Genomic DNA, 9,998 nt, shown 5'->3' with positions numbered 1-9,998 from the left:
AGAATGTAAAGCTTAGGACAAGTATAATGTGAGTAGATACGATTAGGAGCAAAAGAACGCAAAGAAAATATAAGTTATCGTAACGCGAGAGCAGATATACAGTATTGAACAGCAAACGCAAAACAACACGAAAAGATTAATACTATAACTATGCAGAAAAACAATGAACGCAGGAAAGATGACTAGCATTATATACAGTTATATGATTAATATTCTTAGAGTTAGCATGATAACGTATAGTCGTAAATCTTATAAAAATATATACATATACGGGGGCTTGCACATATATGTATGTATTTTTCTCTTTTGTTATAAAAATATGTATATATATATATATGTATTAAAAATATTTTTTTTTCTTTTTATATTATATGTATTTTTTTACCTTTTGTATTTTCTTTTTGTAAATACGTTGAAAGATATTAGAAGGGTAATCCCGCAACGATAGGCCGCAATGATTATTGCGGTGGGATATTGGGGTATTATATCGCTTTGATCGGCAATAATTGTTTTCCTTAGAGTCACCAGTTGTTATTAGAAAGGAGAGACTCCAATCATGAGAATAACGTCAGGATTTTAGTATATTTTAAAGTTATCGTCGATTGTCATTTCGGAGGAAAAAGGAGACTCTCGTTAATAAAACAGTGGTGAAACTTAAATTGATTCTGAAGTATTATAATTCAAAAATTTAAACACATAAGGCAATCAAGGGAAAAAAGACTCCCTAAAATTAATAGATTAAGATTTGTTATTGTCACCAGTTATTGACTGTTATTATTGTCACCAGTTATTATGGTGGGATTTTAGAAGATGTGATTTATAGGTCGGAATTATATAATACCATTGGACATATTAATAAAGTTTTACTGTAATCGTCGCCAGTTGTTAGATTTAACATAAGCTGTCTCAGTTAAAATGTGAATAATTTTAAGGGGTCGTTTCCTCTTAATTTTTATAATTAATTCTTGCAATTAACTTTCTTGTAAGTAATCAATAAATCAAGGTTACATTTATAGGGGGGAGGGGGGTTATTGCAAAACTGCATACGAGGTGTGTTCAAAAAGTATCGCGAATTTTGAATTTTCGCGGGTTACGTATATTCGAATTTCGATCTTTTTGTGGCGTTATGTTGGTACTCATGTCTCTCACTTATGCCGACAAGCTCGGCCATTTTGAATGTTCACTTAATTGTTGACAGCTGCTTTGCTTGCACGTGTTTTGGATCGTCTTCGATTTTTACCTATTCAAAAAAATGGATCAAAGAACCTGTATCAAATTTTGTGTGAAAAACGAAATTAAGTGCGCGGATGCATTCCGAATGTTGACTGTGGCATACGGAGAAGCTACCTTGGACCGAAGCAACGTTTATCGGTGGTACAAAATGTTCTCAGAAGGCCGAGAAGATGTGAACGACGAAGAGCGTGCCGGACGCCCGAGCACTTCAACAACAGACGAAAAAATTAATGAAGTGGAGAAAATGGTATTGGCCAATCGTCGAATCACCGTTAGAGAAGTTGCTGAGGACCTAAACATATCGATTGGCTCGTGCCATTCGATTTTTATCAATGATTTGGGCATGAGACGGGTCGCCGCGAAATTCGTACCAAAATTGCTCAATTGCGACCAAAAACAGCATCGCATGAACATTGCTAATGAGATGTTGGACTCTGTCCGCGACGACCCAAATTTGCTCCAGAGGGTCATAACTGGTGACGAATCGTGGGTTTATGGTTATGACGTGGAAACCAAAGCTCAATCATCTCAATGGAAGCTGCCGCACGAACCAAGACCGAAAAAAGCGCGCCAAGTTCGGTCGAATGTGAAAGTTTTGCTGACAGTTTTCTTCGATTGCAGGGGCGTGGTGCATCATGAGTTCTTGCCACAGGGTAGAACGGTCAATAAGGAATATTACCTGCAAGTTATGCGCAATTTGCGCGAAGCAATCCGCCAGAAACGCCCGGATTTGTGGAAGAACAAAAATTGGCTTTTGCACCACGATAACGCCCCTGCTCACACATCGTTGCTTGTGCGCGACTTTTTGGCCAAAAACAACACACTAATGATGCCGCAGCCACCGTATTCCCCAGATCTGGCCCCCTGTGACTTTTTCTTGTTCCCTAAACTGAAGAGGCCCATGAAAGGACGACGTTACGCTACGCTTGACGAGATAAAGACGGCATCGAAGGAGGAGCTGAACAAGATAAAAAAAAATGATTTTTTGAAGTGCTTCGAAGATTGGAAAAACCGTTGGCACAAGTGTATAATATCTCATGGGGATTACTTTGAAGGGGACAAAATAGATATTCATGAATAAATAAATAATTTTTGAAAAAACACAAAATTCGCGATACTTTTTGAACACACCTCGTATGACGTTGTCGTTGTCAGTCAGTAGTGGTGTAACAAACCGCCTCCGCGCGACCCCCTCGACGGACCAGTCATCGTCCGCAAGACGCCGGCCGAATATCCGCCGAGCGTCAAACGAGGCGCTACGCGCCGATAAACGACTCCAAATGCGCCAATGCGAGCAGCGAGGCATCCGCGCGTCACAATGACCGCGCCGCGCACGCGCACCGGCCCAAACCGGCACGCGCTAGCGACGTGCTCGCTCGCCTCCGTCCGCCCACCACGCAACCGATCTCGAGCGGCGGGGACGCTGGCTCCGACACGAACCGAACCGCCACCGAGCGTTCCCGACGTCTCGAGATGCGGGTATAAAAGCGCCGGAGCAGCGAGATGCTGCGCTTCTTCTCCGCCGACTGTTCGGAACCGCTATTCCGCCGACCGGTCTCCGAAGAAGTCTCCCACGGTAGCCCTGGGGTCAAGTGTCTTGGCCTCTGCCGAGCGTTCTCGGCGACTACCGCTCTCGCACCTGTCTCTCCTCGCCGAAGCTAGGGCTCAAGCGTCTTGGGCTCAGGCAAGCGTACTTGCCCGACCGGCTTTCTTCGAAACCGATCCGATCCTACCGCGGCGGCTACAGAACAAACGGGGTAAAGCGTCTTTGCCTCCGTCGAGCGTACTCGACGTAGCCGTCGCATCCGGCCTACGAGCGATACCGCGGTATACAAGCCGCAAATTTAAAGGGACGCTCAGCAGAGCACCGCCCCGCGCACCGCTACCGCTCTGCCGACCGCGAAAACCGTGCACGCGACCTCGCAAGGCCGAAAAACACGAGGCTGCCCGACGCGCCGAAAAGACGCCGACAACGTAAACAACGCACCTGCCGCGCGAATAGCGGCAACCGCGCCGACGACGATCCGCGCGCCGGAGCCGGTATTCGCAACCTCCGCTACCGAGGTAACCGTCACCCCCCCGCGCGATACGGCCGACGACGTATCAGCGGTGACGTTCGCGTAACCTTTGTAAATAGTAGTATTAAGACACTTGTATTTCGTCCGTGTGCTTATTAAAATAAAACCTGTACATATCTTACACGTCACAATCATGAGTCTACTTCTCTCTTAACCCGGATCGTGCCCTGGAATTCCCGACGAGCTACGTCCGTGCGCGATATCTAATCAAGAAAAACGGGTTGTTACAGCGGGATGATTGTCCTCCTTCGAGGCAGTCGTCAATCCTCCGCTCCAGTTTAGTCAAAGATTTAGAGGTTGCTGTCATCTCGTTGTACAGAGAGAGAGTACTGGCCGTGGATTGGCGAGCTCTAACTGACTTGCAACTAGATATTGTGCAGTTGCAGGTTCGGTTGTGTAGTAACACCGAACGAGGCAATCGACTTGAATTAATAGCCTCGATATGGCAGGCTGGTGAGAGTTTTGGCGTTCTCGCAGCAGAGCTTCTTGGTTTGAAGCATTACCCTATTATAATTATTGCACCAATGATTCGGACAAGCCCATGTATGATAGAGGCTGCAATCTTGCGAGGAGAACTGTCTCGTTGTACAGTTGTACATTGTCGCTTGATGCACTGTCTGACATAATTGCAGGGGTAGAACTTTCCCATGAGTGCTCGTAAGAGTTGAGCACGAAAGGCGCAGTTATATTTTCCGGATGTGGTTGATATTGCATCCAGATATTTCTAAGTCGGAATATGGCTGCTGTGTTTGGTCCGCAAGCAATCTCCGTACCAGTCGATGAGATTATTTGATTTCTTGGTGTCAAATATTTCGGTTCGCCACCAATTAAGATTGGCAGTTCGAGGAAACAGTTTTCAGTTGCCCTCTCCTGTACTGGCACCGGAATGCACGGAAAAATTTCAGCAGCTTCCCCTCGGATGCGGGCGGAATAGCTTGGTCCTCCAGTCAGGATGTAGGCCAATTGATTCTGGTCCAAATGTGCAGTTTGCATTACAATTTGTAATTCGGGTCTTTTGTTTGCACATTTAGTTAACAATAATTCCGAATATAGTTGTCTAGTATTAGTCTCGAGATAATTAAAGGCATGATAATATGGGGATACGGAATCTATCATATGACGTAACTGATTTAACGGCGGGGTTTCGCTTGGGATTTTCTCTAACTCCTTGATGAGCAAGCGCGGATGCTCTGTCTGTAACAGAGTTGCATTGCATACGCTGTGCAGAGTATTAGCAAATATAAGGATATTATTATTTTTATATATCAATGAATAAGCAGTGAGATTTTTGTCGGTTTTTATTTTCTTCGCTACACCGCGATCTTTAATAGTGTGAGCAGCAGTGTTACATCCCGAACGGAATATAGGTGACCAATAATTATGGTATCCGTCTTTGTCGATGCAATGCAATTCCATGTATTTACAAGTACCGCCAGGTAAGATTATTTTATCTTTCAATGTATTTACCTTGATATAATTTTGCTTGAATGATATATGTAAATAATTTTTAATAGTGATGTCTGTTAAATTCTTAGCTATCTGTGACAGTGGAGTAGAAGCATTGCCAATGGGTAGCAATCTGCTGTTGACGACGTTTAATTTTAAATGGTTAAAGGTAATATTTTTAACTGTGATTTGTTTATAGTTATGCATGTGAATGCATTCGTGTAAATTAACCGGTAGATAAGATCTGTGTGTTTTGATGGGATCATTATATTGTAGATTTCTACTGTCATAGATAACGTTTTCTGACTCTATTCTGCAAGATAGTACGCTAATACTAGCGTCTTTAGGTAGTTGGATTAAGTCGATGTTTATTTCATGGAGTATGATTCTCCCCTCGGACGTATTACAATCGTCCATTTCGAGTAGTGAGACTAGGGTGCCATTTGGGTGAGGCCCATTGCAATCATAGCCCATGAGTGCATCAATAGGGCTGATCAGGATGATCACCGTGAAAATTATAGAATTCATCTATAACATAAAGGTTGGTCATCCTGATTTGCTTAAATAAGCCTTTTTTAGCTTATTAGAGTGCACTATTCGAGTAGTACCTCTTATCTCAAGGGTTACATTTCGATCCATCACTTCCAGTACCCGATAAGGCCCAAGATATTCAGAAGTAAATTTGCTCGTTTTTAAATCATTTAGCAGGAAGACACTGTCACCAGGTTGAAAAGTTACGGGTTCAACACGTTTATCGTAATTTTGCTTGGATTTTTGTTTAGCTCTTTCTAGATTTAATTTAGCTTTCTGTTGTAATCCTCGAATCTTGTGGAATAAATTGTTAAGTTGGTGGGAATAAGTTTCTTGAGCAGGCTCAGTATAATAGCTAGATGGAATTCGTGCTGGTGTGCCAAAAATTAATTCGTGTGGGGTATACCCAGTACCTTCGTGCACAGATGTATTGTACGAGAAACTAGCTCTTTCAATATGTATATCCTATTCATTTTCCTTTTATACAAAGCATTTTAAGGATCAAGAGGCGCGGTCGCGTCTCGTGCCAATTTAAAAAAAAGATAAAAAACGCAAAGCGAGAAAGACCCGCGCCTCTTTTACGCGAGTCAGCGATTTCAAGCATTAATGAGTTATCAGATCTCAGTAACGGCTGAACCGATCAAGGTCTGAGTAATCTCAATCGATAGCTTGGTGACGAATTGCATAATAAAAGTGTTTTTATTTTTTCTCTCCGTGTCCTACGAGCGGAGATATCGCGACGCAAAGTCCAATACATGTTTTACATGTGTAAGATACGTTATTATCGTCGCCAAGCGAATCTTGTCCAGTACCTCTTTTTGACACGAGTAACGAGTGGCGCTCATTTATAGCCGTTCTATCACGTGATATAACATGGCCGTACCCATAAACATCATGGCCGTCTACCACTATATATGTGTACATGTAGTGGTAAGTTAAGGTGACAGTTTTCCTAACCTGTTATTTTTAGATTCGCGAATCAGGCACATCGCGTCGCGAAAAGCGCGGTGCATTAGGTATACGGTCGTTAGTGCCGGGTGATTGTACGTCCTCGTGATCCCTCGACGAGGACAGCACACTTCAAGGACGCTTTCGAAAACAGCACGAGGTGTCAGTAGTAGAAGTGGTGATAGTGACAGTGGACGACTGGAAATGACGTGCAGTAACGACGACGACGGCGACGGCGACGGCGATGACGCGCGGTAACGACGACGACGGCGGCGACGATGATGGCGACGACGCGCGGTAACGACGGCGACGACGCGCGGTAACGACGACGACGACGGCGACGATGACGACGCGCGGTAACAATAACGACGACGACGGCGACGATGACGGCGACGACGACGACGCGCGGTAACGACGACGACGACGGCGACGGCGACGACGCGCGGTAACGATGACGACGACGGCGACGACGACGACGACGCGCGATAACGACGACGACGACGACGGCGACGACAACAACGCGCGGTAACGACGACGACGACGACGACGACGACGACGACGACGGCGACAACAACGACGACGACGACGACGGCGACGACGACAACGACGACGATGGCGACGACAACGACGTGCGGTAACGACGACGACGACAGCAACGACGACGGCGACGACGCGCGGTAACGACGACGACGAGCGACGATGACGGCGACGGCGACGACGCGCGGTAACGACGACGACGACGGCGACGGCGATGACGCGCAACGACGGCGACGACGACGACGACGACGACGACGCGCAGTAACGACGACGACGACGACGGCGACGACAACAACGCGCGGTAACGACGACGACGACGACGACGGCGACGATGACGGCGACGACGCGGTAACGACGGCGACGACGGCGACGGCGACGACGCGCGGTAACGATGACGACGATGACGGCGACGGCGACGACGCGCGGTAACGACGACGACGACGGCGACGGCGACGACGGCAACGACGGCGACGATGGCGACAACGACGACGACGCGCAGTAACGACGACGACGACGACGGCGACGACAACAACGCGCGGTAACGACGACGACGACGACGACGGCGACGGCGACGGCGATGACGCGCGGTAACGACGACGACGACGACGACGACGACGACTGACGGCGACGACGCGCGACGAACGACGGCGACGATGACGGCGACGGCGACGACGCGCGGTAACGATGACGACGACGGCGGCGACGACAACGACGTGCGATAACGACGACGACGACGACGGCAACGATGACGGCGACGGCGACGACGCGCGGTAACGATGGCGACGACGCGCGGTAACGACGACGACGACGACGACGGCGACGACAACGATAGCGACGACAACGACGCTCGGTAACGACGACGACGACGGCGACGGCGGCGGCAAAGGCGATCTGAGTGTTGACGTCGAGGTAATCCTCGAGATCTCGAAAAAGCGTCTTATATTCTATTCTAATTACGAATAACGAAAATTTAATTTTCAAACTTAGCAAACACATAGCGTATGTGTTTAATTTAATGTAACGTAGTTATCTTGATCTATGTTATATTTAAGACGGGGGAGGCGGGAATTTTTCAAAATCACAATAATCAGTCGTATTCCGATTTCAAAACTATTCCGTTTATTTCCGATATGGTAATGCTTGGGCGATCTATACTTGCCGGTGTCCCTACGACGACTTAACTTAAGTAACGCCTATGCACGACTCTGGTATCCTGCTTTTCTTTCCGCGGCAGCGCTATCTTCCTAATAACACGTCAACTAATATTAGACGTTTGAATTATAACGCTTACATATATATGTTATATACATACATTACATCTTGGAGTTATATTTGGTGCTTGTTGGAAATGTTTAATTTTATCATAATACTTTACAATTTCTATTGTTTTCTTTATTATTGTTATTCTTTTGATGTCTCGTATAAAAATAGAAGATAAAAATTAAAAGTTATAAAAATTGGATATTTACTGTTATTATTCAAAGGTAGGAATAGAGGATTGTAGATTAAATTGTGGGATCGATTCTTTTAAAATTTGGTGATCCTAAAGATGTGCTACTTAACGATAATGTTGAATTTTTAATAATAAGATTTATTAATGGCTTTTGTTATAAATAATAACGTAAGCATGTATGTATATATATATATATATATATATATATATATATATATATATATATATTTTTTTTTTTCCAAAGAAAGGTAAAAAAAAGATGTCAATTTATGCGTGTGCATGCATCTTATTTTTAATTTTTTTTAATTAACAGAAAAATTTTTCCATGCTAACCCATGTAATAATTTTATTTTTAACTTTAATTTTACAAAACAAAAGTAGTACTACATTATACTTTGTATTCTCATTGAAAAATTTTCTTATTCCAACCCAAGTGGTATATATCTTCACAATCTTGCAAAGTTAAAATCATGTATTTCATTACAAACAAAATAAATTTTGCTTATCACTACAAAACGCGTGATATCAGTACAAAATTACCTTTTCAAAAAAAGGTAAAAAAAAGGTGCGTGCGCACCTTATCTTTAATTTTTCTTAAAAACCCAAGTGGTACTATTTTTGTATTTTAACAAGAATTTTTCCATACTAACCCATGTGGTAATTTTACCTTTAATTTTAATTCTACAAAACAATAGTAGTACTACTTTGTACTTTGTATTCTCATTGAAAATTTTCTTATTCCAACCCAAGTGGTATGTATTCTAAGAAATGAGTGAAATCTTTAAATTGCGCTAATTATAAAAAGAATATATTGCTCTTTAAAATAACTGCTGTATTTACTTAAAAATAAATATTCAATTAACACGGAATGTGATCTTTTGAGCGATCCGTTAGATTGAGGATAATACGCGGTGGTTCTGAAATGCTGGATTCGAAACTTTTTTGTAATACTTTTCAGTACTTGACTCATAAAATTATGGCCTTGATCTGTTAGAATACTGCGTGGACAACCAAATCGGCAGATAAAATAATTGATAAAGGCTGTTGCTGTTGCTTCGGCGCTAATACTTGACAGAGGCGCATAGACAAAATATTTAGTTAATAGGTCTTGCATTGTCAGGATATAAGTATTGCCTGAATCAATGGTTTTAAAAAGTCCTATAATATCAAGAGCGACTTTGTCGAATGCTTGACCAGGTGTATCGGTCAGCATCATTGGTTGTCTCGTTTTTTGTCTAACAAGTTTTCGTGTTTGGCAAGTAAGGCATTGTTTAACGAAATTTTGAATTTGATTTTTCATATCAGGCCAAAAATAACGCTTCCTAATAAGTCTGTAAGTTTTAGTGATGCCTTTATATCCACCAATTGCTGATTCATGGTGTTCTTTTATTATGTTAATTCTATCTTCTACTAAAGGAGTAGTTAAGCCGTGACAAATATTAATAATGATAGGTTGTTCTGCTACCGCAGTTGTTAAGGTTTTGAATACTAGTCTCCATGGAGTTGAATCCAATATTTCAGTTTTCCTTACGCTAATTGACCGTAAATTTAATTCAGTGATTACACCGAGAAGCGAAGCAAAACATTCTTTTAAAATTTCAATATCCATCTAAATGGTTTTTTGTTTTTTTACATCTAAGACAATTACGTGTTTGTCATTACAATGATTCAGCAAATAAACGCGGGCTCTTCCGAGCATTAAATTGTCAAGAATTGGCAATTTCTCTGCATCGTGGAGTTTGATGGCTCCATTATCAAAAGGTCGCGTATCA

The sequence above is a fragment of the Solenopsis invicta genome, chromosome 4, assembly GCF_016802725.1.
Source record: "Solenopsis invicta isolate M01_SB chromosome 4, UNIL_Sinv_3.0, whole genome shotgun sequence".
Lineage (NCBI taxonomy): Eukaryota > Metazoa > Arthropoda > Insecta > Hymenoptera > Formicidae > Solenopsis > Solenopsis invicta.
Note: the sequence above shows the minus strand (reverse complement) of the source record.